This window comes from Bombus terrestris, chromosome 2 (assembly GCF_910591885.1).
Source record: "Bombus terrestris chromosome 2, iyBomTerr1.2, whole genome shotgun sequence".
NCBI lineage: Eukaryota > Metazoa > Arthropoda > Insecta > Hymenoptera > Apidae > Bombus > Bombus terrestris.
Window position 1 is genome coordinate 7,960,737 of NC_063270.1, and position 19,107 is coordinate 7,979,843.

Consider the following 19,107-nt stretch of genomic DNA (forward strand, 5'->3'; position numbering starts at 1 on the left):
CACATTTTTTTCTTTACGACGAACATCGAACCACGATCATCTCCGGTACTACGTTTATATTCTTACGTCTGTCCTATCTCCGAATAATTAATTTCTTCCGAGAATATTTTATAGTCGATGAATTATTATTCTTTCTATTGAAATATATGAACTTTGGGACGTGTATCGTGACAAGCTAGAAAGAAATCTATCGTTCTAAGAATACACGTGTTATCTGATTTGGCTGAATTATTAACGGGGACAGTTATTTGACACGTTAGAGATCGATAAAAGTATAATTTGGAAATAACCGTCCATAGACAAATGGAAAGCAGATATCGCTCGGTGGAGGAGAAAGCTCCTATTCAAGAGTACGAAAATGAGCTGATGATTGCGAGGGGTTGAACGGCCGATATTCGCACCACGCATTTAATGCGTCGTTCATAGCATTAGCGTAGCTGTCCCTCTTACGCGTATCGATGGTACTTTATTAACCAGATATCCTACGAGTCTTCTGAATGTTCCGACTAAGCTTAAACGAAACTATACGGCCGACTCGATCGGTTAAGTCTTCGTTTTTCTTACTTCTATTTGGAAATTCGACTAATTTCCATGTACACCTAGCGTGTATCCAAGAGAGGGCGATTCATTGGTTGGAATACTAGAGACGTCATCACCGTTTATGTTCAAATATCATGCGCATAAAGATCAATAATATAAACTATCTGCGTTCACGATGGCGAAGGTAGGTAGGTCGCCGTACGGGAATATTTGTACGATTTTGTATCATGCGACGAATGTTAATCCACTTCGACAAGACTCAACGCTGTAACATAGAAAACTACGAGAGGTTAACGGCTCCTGAAAGTTCTATAAAATATATCAGGTCTCTTTGACTTTGAAACCAGATTTTGAAACTTTGATTAACGATTTAAACGTTGTTTATTGGTAAATTCGTAAATTCGTAAATTCGTGCGCTATGACAAACTCTAAAGTACTTTTTAATAACTAGAAACAATAATTTAGTATTAAATTATTCGGAATTGACACTTAGCTGTCTAAACGTTAACAACGACAATACAAGTACTATATACAGAAAATTAAATTAAATTCTACGAAACGTCGTAATCGCAAATTATCGTGTCCCGGATTGATTAAAGGTAGGCAGGATTCGGCTACGCGATCCACCTCGATCTCTGGTTTTGATCGATACGTTATCGACCAGCGAGAGAGAGGCAAGTCGAAAGTTTTTGCAGCGAGGTCCGACGTAAAAGTCAGAGTGTCGGCCGGTTCCCATTCCAAAGGGTTCGATCGGACGCTTAAACGTGGCATCCTAGCCGGACTTTTCAAACTCCGTGAGAGACACCAACGGAAGGTACAAGCAGCTGGATGGTCGCGTTCGTCTAGGTATCTCGTAGGACGTAGAACGCAAGAGACGAAAGATGGTCGACGACGGAGAAGCGGAGAAGCGGAGAAGCAGAGAGGGAGAGAGAGCGACAAGGGGAGATCCGTTACTGTCAAACAGTGGCGGCCGTCGGTGCCGCTTCTACCCAAGCACCTTGTGCACGTGAATCAATAGCATTAACCCATTCCATCGTATCAAAAGGGGTGAGGTGGGTGGCCCGTTGGGCGAAGGAGGAGAGGGTGCAAAGGGGTGGCAATAGTAACAATCCTGAGGTATTTAGCCGCTCGCCCCCAGGACAGCGAGGCAGCCAAGATACCGCTAAGACCGTCCGCGTACTGTGTAGCATCCATCCCATCGCGCAGACCCCTTTCTCCTTCTCCGTTTCTCCGTTTCTCCGGCTCCCTCTTTATCCCTCTATCGGTATCTGCTTCTATCTGCTCGTTCCTCGTTTCACCCTCTTCCATCCCCGAATGTATCGTGGTGTACTCTCATACGGACTCGATCTCCCCGTGGTTCTTGAACCGTGTGTTAGATGCGCGCAAGTGTGTCCATACCGGGTGATCAGCCGGAAAGCCTCGCTTCGCAGCCAGGTCAACGCTTCCGAATTCACCAAACCGCCATCGGTATTATCAAAATCTTCGACAGGACTTACAACAGGCTTGTTTCGCCTAATTTTCTGCGCCACGTTCGCTACTATCGACCGATACGTTCCACCGATGAAAATCTGCCGGACGTTGACCAGGCTATGTTAACAATGAAATATATATATGCAAATATCTATATATGTTATATACGAATAAGGACAAGAAACGTAGCGAATGCGACGTATAATGAGGATGTGTATTATAACATTATTATAACACGAACAAGATATCGTTTATTTTTCTCCGAAACAAATGTATTTATGCCACTGTAATCAAATCGTTGATTCGTTAGCGCTATATCGTTTGCCTTTGCTACCGATTACCTTGATAACAAGATTTTTACAAACGATAGGTTATTTCTAGAAATCGAATCGTGTCGTCCAATGAAACGACTATGAGACGAGCACAAAGACGATCGTTTAGTCAATGAACAGCATGCCTCATCCATAATCCTGAAAATCAAGGCGATCGTGCAGAATGTCGACAGCGACGACTGCTTCTGATCTTTTCATTAGTCGAGCACAGCGTCGCATCGCGCTTTCGTTATCGTCCCGGCGGGCGATATTTACGTGTAATTTTTTGTATTACGGTTAGTTCGATTCGCGAGGGAAAAAATAAGGAGAACACGGCCACGGAGATGAGGGAAAAAGGAAGGGAAATGGGAGACGGGAAACAAAACGAAAACAGGAGAAAGAAAGGAAGCAAGGAAAAATGTGAACGAGGCTGGGAAGAATGGCATTAATGCAGCGATCTGTGCAGTCTGGTAGAGCGGCGTTTCTGACTGTTGGTGCCGCAATACGCTCGCTTTGGTGCGGCCAGTAGGAGCGTGCTAGTCGCTTTTGGATTTAACCAAGACCTTCCTTGTTCTAGCGAAGCGGAGCCCGGCAGAGCCCAGTAGAGCCCAGTAGAGCGCAGTAAAATTCGCCGAGCATTCGGCTCGAGTAAACCACTCGAGTATGACATGAATTTTTTTGCCTCTCCTCCTTCTCTCTTCATCCTCCTCGTCCTTCTCCACCTCCGCTACTATGCGTACACTTCCACCGAAAATATCGCACGGGGCACCGCTTTTTTCCCTCGTCGATGCTTCTCACTCTTTTCTCCGCCCAGCTAAACGCTGAAAATTAATTCACTCTGTTAATTTCTATTCTTCGCGTATAATCTCTCGTAGAAATTGATAGGTTGTATCTCCGTTACGTTGATACCGAAGCTACGTCATCTTGTGTCATTTATCGATATTCGTTAGTCTCGGGTTTTTGATTTACCTACTCTAGACTCTGGTATTTTGGTGGATTGACGATAAGAGATTAACGGCGAATCAACGACCAGAAACACTGCTACTTAACTATCGTTGTATCCGTAAATGTAAATTGTATGCACGAAACTTGGGACTTTTTTACAATTAATCCTCTGTCAGTCCTTCTTTCGCAATGAACGTAGTACCTACGCGAGAAATTTGATTTTATTAACTGCTCCGCGTAACCACTGCTTCGAACACTTTCGGTATTTTAAGACAAATCGATACAATTAAAGAATATCGCGATCAACAAAGTGGGACTGAAACGATGGCGCAATTACGTTATAGACGGGGGAATCGAAACATCTTGACCGAAACGTCGTTTGAAAACTGTACGGATGATAATAATGGACGGATGGTGGGAAGGCAGACGATCTGAATTTGCAGGAGACGGTCGATGATGCCGGATGTGGACTGCGGTCTGTGTCATGCATCAGCAATTCACATCTCTTTCGCAGTTTCGTTGTTTGTGTCAAGGCAATCCTGGAATCCCACGTCCACTAAATCCATTGGCATTACGAAGAGTGCTTCGACATTCGTCCTATTCCGGAAATGCCTTTTTACTATTTTGCACGTGAACGATCGTTTTTCATCGTTTCCCGTAACACTTTGTACCCTTCGTCGCCTCTTCCGCCGCGCTGCGAGTTTTATCGTCCAGCGTTTTTGTTCTTCGTCTGTAACGAGCCGATCGAACGTTCTTCGAAGCGAACGAATCGAAATTCACGCACAACCGAAAGCAGTAACTCGTATTCGCTTTGCCTTTGCTGTTTGGCGTAGAATTTAACGATACGTAGCGTTGAAATATACGTAATGTCGAGATATAATATGATTATCCGAAGAGAACAAGATGAATAGCATAGAACGATTTTATCGGTTCTTTCACGCGTACAAGCTTTTGACGCTACAGAGTGTAGCACAGAATTTAATATAGAATAATATCCTTCATCGTACGAAGCGAGATATTTGTAACAATTAATTCGTGTAACAATAATTAACGTAATATTCGCCATTTCATAGCGTACGATAAAACTGGAGCGCGATTAACAGTCGAACTAAGGTATTTCATAAGCACGTGAAAATGAAAAATCCGATTTACATAAACGTAAATTACGTGGATGTCGGTGACGGACGATGAAAGGCGTGTAAGGAAATAACGGCTCTCGTGTCCTGCGAATCAATTTCGCGTCGATAAGAAAGAATGTTATCTGCGCGTATTAATTAATTCTTAGTATTTTAATAATTATGTTTTACTGTCTGGACGAGAAAGAAGGAAAAGGAAAGAGAGAAAGGAAGAAAGAAGGAAAGAAAAGAAACGGTTCCGTGAAACACGAACGTCTTTATCGAATTATTCTCGGCAGATCGCAGATCGGTGATGCGAGCTTGTACGTTTGTAAGTGTAACGAAATCTGGCCGGTTAAACGAGTCGAGCAGTGAAATCGAAGTCGAGGAGGAGGTCGAGAAGGTTAATGGTGTACGCATACGTTAAATGTGTAATGGTTAGCACGTAAGCCCGTAGGGCTGCCAGTGCGGAGTCCACACCGGGGGTGAAATTACACGCGAGGCGTCGAGCCAGGCACGCGAGGAAACGTTCGCGTGCGTTCGTTCTTCGCACATGTACGAATTAAAAAATCCAGCCTGTGCTTTAATCTCTTCTTACACCCCTGGTCCTCTTAGTCAGCTACCTCGATAATTCGGCGGATTTCCATCGACCAAGTGCCGCGTACGATTATTACACGTGGTCGTCCGTCGAGTATATTCCGAGATTTACTTCGCGGAAACATGTTACGTGGACGATCCGAATGCGTGCGGAGGACAGGTAAGACTCGTTACGAGCTACGGCGAGAAGGTTACCTAAGAGGTATTTCTGTTCCACGTATAAAGTAGATGGAACAAAATCTCAATTATCTTGCGCACAAAATATTGCATTTTCCAACATCTTCGGTTTCGGTAACGTTTCGAGGGATTTTAAGAGCGCTTCAACGCTATTAATTTCCTTAAACGTTTCGTCGTTTATATTGCCTATTTATAATTCTTTCGTTTAACGTATCTACTTGATTCGCGGCAACTCTTACGGTTAGACGCTTATATCTAACAAATTTCCACGTGTACCGTAAGCATAGTAAAAAGTAGGCTGAAACGAATATATGGCGTTTCTCTAATACGAGTTTACGGAAGAATTACAAACGATGCCGTTAAAACAACCGTTTGTCGAACACACGCTCCTTACACGTTTCACACGTCAAAGTCATTCGCTAAATGCTATCTATTGTTAGCCGAAAGAAGAATGGCAACGTATGTACGTAGAGAGCCACTCGACAGCTGAGTTTGCCGTCCAGATTCAAGAGAGCGTTTCGCGCCTCTGCTATGAAAAGTGCTAACGTTATCCGAGACCTTTACGTTTCGCGAAATACACGCGTCGACGAAATCGAATCGTGTCGATGAAATAAAGATGGCACGAAAGCCTGACGCATTTTCTGTCCGACGTTTTAACGCAATACTCGCGTGTAAGCTGATGTAAGTGTTCGTAACGACCGTTTTACTCGGCTCAATATTGCGATTGCAAGGAAAGGTAATGGCAGAGAGAACAAACCTGCACGTGATGCGTCGCACACTCATGAAATAACTCGCTACTTTTGTCACCCCTAACCTCGGCCCGCTTTCGCCCCTCCGTGCCGCGTTCGAAGAAACGCGAAGGGTGAACGAGCTCACGTGCACGCGTGTACGTGTGCCGGTAGCTACGTATGCGTGCGTGAGTTTCACCGGGAGTTGAAGAGGCGCCGCGGAGAAGAGGGCAAGGGGTGGAATCGGCGGGGGCGGAGGAGAACCGGTAGGAGGACTAGAGAGGAGGCAGGCTGCTTGGCATGAGAAGCGTTCATCAGCCCCGAGGTTTTAAATACGAAGCGAGGAAGGGAACTAAGGAAGAAACCACCCCGTCTCTCTACCCTACCAGTGACGGATTGATTAAAAATCTAAGGGGCGAAAATAACATCGGGCGCCTCTCCGTTACGCCATGCTCTGTTTCCTTCTTACCGATCTTGGGACATGAACATCGTGTCCCTGTGCCAAGTGTTTCTCTTTTCCTCTTTTCCTCTTGTTCTCTCTCTCTTTTTTTTTTTCTTAGCGCGTTTCGATTCGCGTCGCGGGCACATCAATCGAACGGGCTCCCGTTCGTCGAAACGTCCCACGATCATCGGTCGTCGTACAAGGGGAAGAAAAGGTATTACTAATAATTTCGCACGATAGAACGAAAAAGTAAAAACATAACATTAGCCGTAATAACGTTCTTAAAATATACGCTATGTCAAAATGTCGTTATATAAAAATAAGTTATCGAGCTCGGTAATCGAAATTTTTAATTTCGAATATCGTATTTTGCTAAAATCGGATACTGTATTTCCGGATCGGAAGTGAGGTCGTAGTCCGTTTTCTTTAACGACCGATACCGTGTCCGATATAGATTTTATCAGCTTCCTCCAAGACGAACGCATTTGATCGTTCGCGCGATTCCTATCGTTCGAAGGACGAGGATCGTATACCACTCGGCTACGAATTAGAACGCATTAGCGACGCTCCTTATGACGGCAATATGACCGATTCGTGGTGGAAGTCGATCGAGTTAAATTTGCATACGATACGTGGGAGTGGCGGCTAACATCGGGACGAGCAGGCTTGCCTAAGTAAAGCCGAAAAGTAAAAATCGGCTGTGGCACGTTGGGTAGCTCATTGGCTTACGTAGCGGCTACGTGCAGTTTTAAATAGTCCGCGAAGGGTGGGTGGACCGACTACGGTAAGACGAGTACACCCCACGCTTTCTAGGAATAGGGGTTGATGTGGGTAAGTTGGATGAGGTGGGCGAAGACTAGCAAAGGAACGGGTCTGGCGCACGAGGGAAATAGGGAGAAAAAGGGCGAAAGAGATAGAGGCCGAGAAGAGTAGACGACGAGGGCTGTCGGAGATAAGACGCAAACGAACCCCCTTTCGCGTGTCTCGATCGATAGCTCCACGCGGAAAATTCGAAAGTAAGATGCAATTAAACAGCGAGCGAGGGTAAGCAAGAAAAGGGGTGAGTTTTCCAGCCCCGTAGGCCCTGTGCTCCCCACCCCTTCAGCCCAACCAACCACCCACCCACCCTCCTTCCTACCTTCCTCCGGTTCTACCTCTCTCTGGCAGCCCTCCGACTCCGTTGCCATCCCCGCGGTACACCCTTAACACACCCCCCCGCCCCCGTCCCCGCCCGCCAATCCACCACCTATCCTGCGAGGCTTTCCATCCTTCTTACCTTTCTTCTTCCACGATGTACACCGTCCCTCTCTGTTGGATGGTCCTTGCTCCGCTGTCTTTCTTTCACGCTCTTCTTGAGCGTACACGCTTCGGCCGGCGTCGTCGGCCCGAAGGGAAGCAACCCTTTTTCTCAACCCCCTCTAGTATTTATATTGAGCGTCTTAAAGCATCTCCCTGTCCTCCCCCTTTCTCTTTCGCCAGTTTACTCTTTCTCTCTTTCCTGTTGCCCGAACAACCCCTTCCCCCTTGACTCTCCTCCGCCTCTTCTTCTTCTTCCTCCTCCTCCTCCTTCTCCTCCTCCTTCTCCTCCTCCTCTTCTTCCTCTTCTTCCTCTTCTTCCTCACCTCCCCCGCCCCTCACCGCGTGACGTCACTTTAAATACTCTTTTCGAGGGTGGTGGGTTGGTGGCTGGTGGGTATAAGGGAATTGGTAGTCGTTGCCTCTCCGGAGTAGAGGGAAAATCGTTCTATCTCGTTTCTCTTTCCCGTGTTTTTCTCTGTCCGCTCTTTCTCTCTACAGATGTCTTACCGCGATTCTTTCTCGTTTTGCGTACACCACTGCCTTTCTCCTTCTTTCCCGCGCGCTATCTCTATACCATTGTCCTGCCTCTTTCTCGTCTTCCTCCGTTTCCTTGCCTTTTTCTTCCGCTTCTGCCGTTTTCTGGACCTACCGTTGGCCATCTCTTTCCTAGTCCGCTCGACGTCCTACGACAACCGACTCTTCTCCTCCGCTCTCCTTCCAACGTTATCTCGCTACGCAACGGGAATTAGTAAATATTCTCGAGGTCGGTGGCAGTGCAACGCAGACGGTACGTGGTGCATCCCTTTTACCAACAGAATCCCGTCTTTCCTTCCTCCTCGGAGTGCATGTCGTTAGAAGCACACGGCTTCATTTAGGTGCTTGGTCCTACCGCGAGTTCCTCTCACGCTGAATTGCGGGGAATTATGGACAGTAGAGCGTTCAACTTGATGTGACCAGTTCCGGACGTGGTTTGCACGCTGGTGTCTTATCGATTCGTCCCTTCGTTGTACGCCGTGACTCTGCTGAAATTGAAACCAAGTTGCTTTTGTTTATTTTGTAATAACGGTCGTTTAATGGTATTTTACTTTACGGAAATTAACGAAGATTTAGAAAAACGAATAATTTCCCATAGATACGTCTACATTACAAGATTCGAACGCAACAGAAATTATTGGTACATTTGTTGTTGCTTTGTTTCGAAGTCAAATCAAACTTATATGAAATACTATTCATGATTTTCATTTCAATTTTAACGGAGTCTTTATGCTATCGGTATGACGTTACTGAATTTCATTGATAAATTGTATTTATAATTGGAATAATTTCTTCCGTAAGAGTTTTCTTTCGTAACGTAACTTGGATACATAATTCGATGTTTGATATGAAATTAACTTCAACTTTACTAACGGTAAGTAGTAGGTGTAATGTAAGACACGAAATTCCAACATGCTATACTCCTAACACCTTCGTGTTCTGGAATTTGCAACAGCAGCGTTTGTTTCTTCCAAATTGCAAAATATTCCACCCTCTTGCTATTTCCCGTTCCAAATTGGTACTTTTGAGATTGGGTGACTGTAGCGTCCACAAAAGACGCCACATTTTTTTTCTACGACTGAAAGGCTGCAGGTCTCCCGCGTAACGTTGTTAAACGCATATCGTCGAACACGGCTTTGTTTTGGTCCCTGGTAATCTCCGATATTTTCGTTTTGTTTCGTTCCTTTAAAGTTAAACTTCCAATAATATCTTGCCTTATATATGATAACATTCAGGTTATCTCGATGTTTCCGATCGGTTCTCGATAATTCTTCGTAAAAACGAAAACGAATAATTTTTGGACGAATGTAACTTCGTAATGTAATTTCAAGATGAATAGATTCTCGATAAACGTACGTGAAAGTTGAATGATGTAACGCTATAGCATCAACGGCTATAAAGTTTGCGTCTCGCAGTGTTCGAGCCAGAAATTTATGGCCGTAATAAAATGATTACGAAAGAAATATGTATAAAGAAAATATTCTTATCGTTAGAAGCTGGCTACTGTGACATAGACTGCGCGCGGTATACCTACTTCTGTTACAAGGGGAAGTCTAGGAGACTTTGCTCGGTGAACTCCGTGTCGTTAAAGACACACGGTTTCATTCAAATACATACCAAACTCTATTCAGTCTTGATTTCTCCTCTTTAAACTGCTACGTAAAAGCATGCTCCTTTCTTCGCGAGTGGAAACTTATATACACACACACGCGCGCGCGGCATCGTTTATCTAAAAGAGAGTTTTAGTATTTGATATATATCAAATTTTTTAAAGTCCATTTTTTATGTAAAACTACGTCGTGAAATGTCGTCTAGCTTTCGGAAAGCAATAGCCTCTTTATTTGTCGCTTAATTAAAATCACGTATGAAAGTTTAATAGATTTGGAAACTCCACAAACTATTTTGTGAAATTCGTATCATTGAAGACACGAAGAAAGAGAAGCAATAGAGCTTGAATGGAAAATTGTTTTACGCGGGAAATATTAGAAAAAACGCTGTACCTGTTCCCCATAAGTGGATAAAAATCCGCAGCTTAATCATTCAGTCGCTATACTAATGACACATATATAGAAATATTTCTACATCTATTTGATAGCGCGTCATTTTAGTCGGTAGATTGCAAACTAATTGCAAAATAGGCTGTTTTAAGAAATAAGATTATAGGTTGGATAATTTACATTTCATTGTTGATATCCAAGAATAAGATATTTCACTGAAATCAATACGTAAGGTTTCGATACTTATGAATTTGATAAAATACGAATACCTTATGATTTATTCATCGTTGGAGAACAACGCGATAAACAAAACGTGATAAGATTTCTATGGCTGCGTTCGCTTCATAAAGTTTGATATAGAAAAGCATAGATCGGTGGTTGTTCGTTTAGCGTTGCCATTCGTAAAACTTCTCACGTAAGAACGTAGATGTTCGGGGATGTTACGAAAGTTTTCGATGCCACGGATACAAAGATACGGCGGGCTTCTGGGTCGGCAATCCACAATGTTTGCTCCACTTTGGGCTCGATAACGTTTGGTATGTGCTCGCGAGATCGAACCTAAGCATCGATACGTAAAGAGCAAACTACGACGATGAATCATCGCGGCAAGAGAACATTGATTATCCGAATATTCGTTGTTCTTTTATTATTGTCTTACGTTTGTCGTTTTGCGATGTTTCGCCGCTGCAACGTACTCGTTTGTCCCGTTGAACATTTTTAACTGCGAAATACGTAATTTCGATATTGCTGAAAGAACGAATTGTCCGTTTTTAACGTCCAACGTAGGCAAGTCGAACGAGAAGCAAAAAGAAAGCGATCGGAGGAAGAAAGCGACAAGATAAATAGGTAATTGAAAATTTTCAAAGTTAATTATCGTTGAGAATGAACGTCAACCAACTCTATCAGCGTAACACTCACGGAGTCGCTCATGGAAACGCTTTCTAGAGATTGGCGATCGTCCAACTTCGTGGAAGAACGCGAAAATATCAACTCAATTGAGACAATACGATGGATCGTTCGGCGAAGAATCGACAGGTTCTCCTTGATCCGTGAAAGTGAACCGTGTGCCCGAACACAAAAGGCAGGCTGTAAAGGTTTGAGTACACGTATGATTGATGCAGGAAGTAAAGGAACAGGGGAATTTTACGACCTGCCATCGGGATTTTTGATTGACCGTGCGGCACGAACGAGGCCAGAACGAATTCTTCGTTACACGTGCTACAAGCAAGGAATTCCTCTTCCATAGCGGACCATCGGGCATGTTTCCATACGTATGCTCCGGTAAAATGACTAGGAATGTTCTCCTCTTTCCGGGAGGCACGAGGTATGCGCGAACGTGGTAGCTGCGTTACCTGGTACTCGTGATTTATTCATTCCACATACATAATCGTTCACCCATAAACCAAACGGCAGATACCTCTTGCTCGGTTGCCTACATCCCAGCGAATAACTATCTTCGGTAAATCTCTATTTTCCCGGCCGTTTAAGTTTACTATATAGGAAACGGTTTTCTGACTTCTAATACGGCTCGTTTTTTACGAACGAGATATTGCTTTTCTTCGTGGCCTAACATCCCTTTGCTTCATATACACTTCACCGATACTCTGCCTTTTAGTAACACGTATAAAGATATTTCGTAGGAAATTAACGATAAAACATCAGCTACTACGTTACTACGTGGTTTCGCGTATATCGTTGATCGTACGCAAAGAAGAAAGTAAGCACGCGGGAAAGAGGAAAAATATTGCCTAACTAGGATGCAAAACACGCTGCCACATCGTCGGGCTTACCGAAAATAAAGAAAGAAAGAAAGACGTGGAACGTGGCCATGGATGAATTATTTCATCCATCGGACTCGGAGACTCGATCCAGGGACTTGGGCATTAGGCAGTTCGGGAGCGTTCGGAACCGTGGCCGGACGAGACACGCTCCCCGACGAATCGGCACAAGAAACGAAACGAAACGAAATGGATCGCCGTAGACCGCTCCCACATCAATCATCTTTCGCAGTTTCGTGGTAGAAAGGATCGGTTGCGGAGCAAATCGTTCCATCGGGGGTCAGCCCCAGTTGCGCAACGAGTCAACTTCGGGCCGTGCTGTGAGACGGGATCCGTGGTACCGAGACGAGGAATACACCTCGAACGTATAACTGGTCTTGTTGACTTAACGGATCAATTTGATGCAAATCACTCGTTTGCGATATACACGCCGGGTTACAGTGCCCTCGGATTTCTCTATTCGACGTAATGCCACGTAGGGTGAGCGGCTCTCTCGGCACTGTCTTCGTCGCTTACCTATCGTTCGTCGTTGTCGACGTTCTACAGCCCTGCCAGTTGTCGTACCCGCGACGGGGCATTTGGAAATTAGCGAACGGGCCAATTATCGGACCGACCAGCTACGTTAGTGGGGAGGGCCCGATTGCGCGACTCGGCCGATCCACTCGAGCTACGCGACAGCACCGCGGGTCATGGGGTGACTGTGGGAATCCTCACGACGCGTCACGATCGTTTAACGGACCTGTGTGCTCCATCGATGCCCTATCTTTTCGTCGAATCGACAGAACGAATCGATTTGCTTCGATCTCGCAGCGATGTATTTTTCCAGTTTGCATCGTTTCTTACTTTAAACTCGATGTCACTACGCTTAAAACGTAAGTTTCTTTTAACCTGAAACGCTTATGTATAAATAATATATCGAATATCTTGATAGTATGTATCGTTACGTTTCAGATAATAACTGAACCGATATACTCTTACCAATTTATCGGTTCTCTACTCTCTCTCTCTCTCTCTCTCTCTCTCTCTCTCTCTCTCTCTGTAAAGGTACTCTTTACGATCAACATCATGCATACGCATTTTCAACCGCGTTTTTAACGATCATTCTCTAGTTGCTAAGTAGATAACGTCGATTGCGATTTAATTTAATCGTTCGAGTAAAGATACAGACCATTTTACGAGGAAATTAGATACGTCGTAAATATGTCGCGGTGACGGATATTTAAATATCGGAATGTTAAAAATGTAAATCTAGCATCGGCAGCAGATTGTTTCAATGTTAGAATAAGTCGATATGTCAACGAAACGAAGAGAAATTGCGATCATTTATTCAAATATTAACTAAGAGAAAGTTCTATTCGTAAATCGATAACAACGGTTTGAGAAATATTATCGAGAATGATCCATGATAGACAGGAAGAAAAATAGCGCTTTCAACTTATTCGTTGAATTCGATAAGAAAAGTAACGAAAATGCACGTATAATTTCTGTATAAACGATGCGAGTTAAATGGAGTATAGTTTCTTCGACGTTACTTCAAAGAGGAGAACAGAGTCTATCCGATAATGGTATAACTATGCGGTATGTCGAACAGTCGTCTGTAAGATTTATACATTGTCATTTGCCCCGAACCTCAGATTATAGTTACACGAGCAATGCAATGTTAATAACGATCTGAACGAATTGAACAAAATGAGAATATGAAACTTTGCAACATCGATATCGTTTCCTCGATTTTCTATTAATTTTTAGCAAACGAATAATTTTCGAGTAAAAAGCTGTAAAAACCGCGTTCAAAGAAACGTTTAATTCCGGGTCTAAGGTCGTGCATTTGGTAAATCCGCTGAAATATACATCGTCCTAATACTATGAAACCAGGTTCGTTCGTGTGTATCGTAAAGAAGAATCGAGCAGATTACCGCAAATGTGTTACACGATGTAACGTTATTCTACTAAATGTCTCGTTTAAAGCGTTGTAAATCATTCGCTGTTAAAGATACAGGCAAAGCTTTTTGCGTATATCGAAGCTCGTTTGATTTGTAAAATATCGTGTTTGATGTTCAAAGTAACGGAACAGAGGTCGCTTCTTTATTAACTCGATTATATCGTACGTGTAAGAATAACATTTTCCGTTGAAAAATATTCCATATTCGACGATAAGGTCCTCGATACTACGCCTCGTTAAATCGTGGAAGAGAAATTGCCGACGACACGGCATGAAACACGTTGAACAGGTCGCATTGATCTTTGATCCCTTTCATGTTTATTAATTAATCGTTTCCCCAACAGGTTACTTAACCACAGCGCGCAATGCGCCTAAACTACTCTCCAATTGCAATCCTTTCCCTTAGTGTTTAAAAATCTTAAAAATCACGACCGTAAGTTGCGTGTAATCTCTGTAGTCGAAGATCCCATAGTCGTACTACCGAGTTGCTACTTCGTACTAGCGGAAAAGTCGATGTCGCGGAAACGAATGCGTCGAAGGGTCAACGACGACGCGATGAACAAGCAAGAGAAGCAACGAGTATAAAGATGGTCGAAAAGTCGGTCGCGTGTGATGATGCGAATTCAAAGATGGTCTACAACCGACGAGTACGGAGTCGATCTTGAGTGGCCGTGGCGCGGAACAGCGTTCGATGGAGCGGAACTACTAGTCACCTGCTCGCTTCCGGCACGTCGCTGTGGTCGTCCTCCCTCTCTTCTGCCTCGTCCGCTATCGCGCGAACCCTCGGACAGTTCTCTGAACGTCTCCGCTATTTCCGTCTCCGCTAGCCTCGCCTCCTCCCTTTACCATCTACCATCTTCTTAATTTCATCTCGAGATAATACACGACCGATCTATCAAAACGACATGCTTCTCGTTACGTACGTGTTCTCAGCTCTTTAGTAAGTACGCTACGGTTAAGTAACTGAACCGAGAATCGCAGCATGAAAAACGAAGCGAGCCGTTGCCTTAAGACGAATCGGCAGCCTAATGCTAATCGTAAGCGATTTGCGAGAGGTTCGGAATGTATATTTGCCAGACACGATTCGTGTAATAAAATCGAAACAATGTCGATGATACGGCACCGTTCATTCTCGAACAGCGTAGAATTATTACAGACCTCGCACCTCGCTTCAAGATTAGCGAAACCTAGTAAAAGAGAGAGAGCTGTCGGATACAAGAGAAAAAAGGAAATTGCCATTGAAATCATTTCATCTTGATTTACGGTAAAATTTTGCACCTACAGCATACTGCACGCCCTTTAAGTATAGGCCACTACTTTTCTGTCGCAATGATATCGTATTTAAAAAGTGTGTTTTCTTGCCGCGCTATTAAAATTACAAGAGAAACGGTCAATCACAAATTTGACGTATAAATTCCTTTGTAGTCCTTTGCGGTCATACATAAGTTGTTACGTGACTACGAAGCTTTGCGGGTATGTAGGTACCTGGATATTTATATACGTACATATATACGATGTATCTATATAGAAGTCTCGGCCACACCGCTTGAAGCGTTCCACGCCTGGGAACGTCGAGCATGACTAAGCGTTCCGGTTGCTTCGGATCTGGACTGGACAAGCAGATCGAACCATCGACCGATGGTCTCTCGTTTAATCGGGGCACATTCAAACTCGGAACATGGAACTTGTAGTAGGCGACGAATACCAGGATTTCGGACGGTCGGTTTATTGTATTCGTTGTTCTCTACCAAGATGCTCTACGTTCTCGGATACTCATTAAGTTACTTAATTAAACTTTTACACAGCCGGTATCTTAGAGTATAGGATACTCTGTGAAACGACGTTTACGAAAGTTCGAAAAAGGCGCAAGTTTTAAACGAAACTTATGCAGATAAATATGAAATCCAACCTTCTGACTCTATTATTACGGAAGAATCTTCTATCGTATCTAAATACGTATCGGTCGAGCGGTACAATTGATTCAATCGATTTTACGAAATGATATAACGAAATAACCAATTGCTTATTTTTATTTCTATTATGGAAATTTTAAGTATGAGTGATAAGTGACACGTAAGAGACACATAACGAAATATACTACACTAATTCATTAATGATATTAAAAACGTACGAAAATATGCATATCGGTTGTCGTATTTTAATTTCGGAAATTACAAATTTATACTTTCAGCAGGAGACGTCCGAATATAAATACGATCAGAGAACATTCCCGAATAAACGGAACCTACTGTCGCTGAATGTCTTTTCCCTGCGTCGTTCGCCCCTGCTTGTGTCAAATTATCATGGTAGGTACGGTAAGAATCCGCGCTGTTTCGGTCGCTCTTCAATTAGCGCATTTAAATCAAGGATTTAAAAGGATTTAATCTAAGAAACGGTCTCGTTTAAAGTTTCGGCCTCGCCGACGCTAATCTTCGACCAAGGCTTAACCGCTAACCCCCGACTTCCTTTCGCCATACACTTACGATTATGCGTATAAGCAGACGGAAATATCGGTCGCCGAGGACACCAGCAGGTTATTCTATTAGGAAAGAATCGCGGCAACAGCCCGAATCGAGCGACGTTGGACGATGATGGCCAAAGTTGTCGATCGCGTCATCGGAAATCGACGCTCGGCGATTGATTCGCGCGAAACGATCGCACGTGCGCTCTTTCGTCGAAACTGGCTAATAAGGTCGAACTTTCGAACCTACTGTTCTTGCTATTACCGCGGAATGCTTCGAGCTCTTAAGATCGAATTTATTATTCGAGGAAACGTTTCTCTGATCTAGCGAACATGCGCTTTCTCGCCAGGCTCCTCTACGGGTGTATGGTACGAGACTCGTAGCTATACGCAGGACAGGTGACTTACTCTTTTGCACGACACGAATTCGATCAACTTTATATATGTACACGTTATAAAACTGTAGGACTATCGTATTTGTACATGATTTATTTTATATGGGTGTAAAGAGGAGATCCAACGAAGTAAACGGCAAAACGTATCGTGTTATTGCCGAGAGGAAGCTTTAGATTCCTTTGAAGCAATAAACGTTACGATACCATCGTACCTATTAAAACGAGAACAATGTGAACTTCGTTCTCGATTAATGTGGTGCAAGTATGATTCGTATACAGGTGAAAGTTTAACGATATTGCGTAAAACGGGAGTTAGATAAAATCGATATACCGATACCGTAACGAAAATCAGATGCTCGACAACGGCGATTCGAGATGGTCGTAGTTTTGGCGAGCGCAACAAGACGCGTGTGTAGAAACGGAGAAAACGGTAGAGGTGAGCGAGGATATCGGGACCTCGGTTCGTATTGCTGTGCGAAGCCCCGGGTAGAGAGGCTAAGGGGCCCATTACGCGGCCATAAAACCGTAGGCTAGGCCTCATGCACTGTTATACGCATCCCGTGGAACCTCCGCAAAAAAATACCACATTGTTCTACCCACGACACTCGCGTATACCTGGAACACGAGGCGGCCAGGCTATTCGGCAGGGGATATTAAGTAAAAAAAGGCTATTACAGGCAGTCATCCGCGAGAGAGCCGCCTCGAGCGTGCTTGATAACTTGGAGGATTCTGGAAATCGTGAATCGCGTAGGTACGCTTTGTATCCGTTCGCGTGCTCCGGAAGAATTATTTCGGATGTAAAAAGTACCAAGCGTTCGCGACGAACGGAGAAGTCCGTGAAAGAGCAAATTGCCGCGGATATTGCTTCTGAAGTATTTACTGTTTTGTAAACGTAGAAATATTAAACGAAACGAGGAGAAACAAGGAACGTTTGGTGAATTTTTTGGAAAGTTATTACACAGACGTAGTCCCGTGTTTTATCGTGCCTATTGTAAGCGTCGCTGCCTCGTCTGCGATTTCGCCGGTGGTGCAACGACGATGACGAGCGGCCGAGCGAGTAGTCCTCTGGATCGGGTTCTGCACCTGTCATCGCGAGCTATCAAACGGTCCAAGGGGGAGAAATCGAAATGCGAACACTATGTGTGCGGCAAGCGTGAAGCACAAGTTGGCTACAATGCTGCGTTTCGTTGCCAATGCGCTGTACGACCTTCGATGCCAAATACGACGCGCGCCTGCATAAACTTGTATCCGCATCGTGTTTGCGAAATCATCGAAACGCAAAATTTAGCCAACCCGAGGTTCGTCCGCGGCGAATGTGTCGCCCTATACATCACTTATACCCTCGACTATACGCGTATAAATATAGTAGTGGAATTTGTTTACTTGAAGATCAAGCGAATCGTCGTGCGTCGTCGACACGATAAACACAACGATAAAATAGAACGTTCGTTACGCACGACTATTAAAACTCATACCGACACGATACCAATAAATGGCTTAAATAGATAAAACGAATAAAGTCTAAGCTTCGATCGTTGCTCGTAAAATTATTAAGGTAAAAACGTTGAAAGGAAATGGTCGTTGAGAAGATGTTGCATCTTAATGCAGCTTCGGTATCATACGACGCCGGAACTTTACCATAAATGTGCAACTATAAGAAGCACTCGAATCAAAGACACATGCTCGATAACTCGCTGGTATAATCGAGGCTGATTGTAATATCAAAGTTATATATAGAACGCTGAAGAAAGGAAAAGTAGATATAATGGTCGCGTGACAAGAAGGATATCTTATATCAGTTACATAAATTATCAGGGATATATGATATTTGCAGGAATATACAGTATAACAGGAATTGTACGGCTCAAGGTATAATCCTATATAATCGTATATAATCGCTTGCAGACAAAAATAAGGTAAGATATTGTAATAAGGCATAATAATACTCGAATGGTTAGAGTACCACTTAATTTTTAATACAGAGTTCGGTCGACGTTTGCACGCGAATATAAAAACGCGATATCGGGAACGAGCGTAACGAATCTTCGCAACGAGCCACGAGTACGTCAAGTGTCGTCGCCGAGTTCTTCTCTGTTATAATAATCCAGTGTGAACAATGCGTAGAGCTGACAATCACGACGGTGGCTTGAAAAATATTTTTATTCTCCGCGACATGAGGTTGGCTGAGTTGCTTGAAAAATTATGCACCGCTCTTGAAAAACAAAAGGAAATACCGTAACATCCAAAACCTACGACGTTATGCCACGTTAACTCGGGCTATCTCGAATAAAATGATTCCGTCCGCGACGAGAAAAGAATGGAGGGAAAGGGGTTGGGAGATGAGCTGGGATGGCATGGAGGTTAGGATAAGGGAAG

The 19,107-nt window shown here is 43.8% G+C and overlaps 1 long non-coding RNA gene across 2 annotated transcripts in view; it reads right to left on the reverse strand.

The window, feature by feature from the left end:
* Window positions 1-479: 479 nt before the first annotated feature.
* The window catches only part of LOC125387183, a 53,429-nt gene continuing 34,801 nt past the window's right edge, over window positions 480-19,107 (reverse strand). For both annotated transcript variants that reach the window (XR_007227744.1, XR_007227743.1), the window contains exons 2-3: window positions 7,602-8,646; window positions 480-3,142 (exon numbers count right to left, since the gene is read on the reverse strand). This is a non-coding gene — a long non-coding RNA (uncharacterized LOC125387183). The remainder of the gene's footprint in view (window positions 3,143-7,601; window positions 8,647-19,107) is intronic.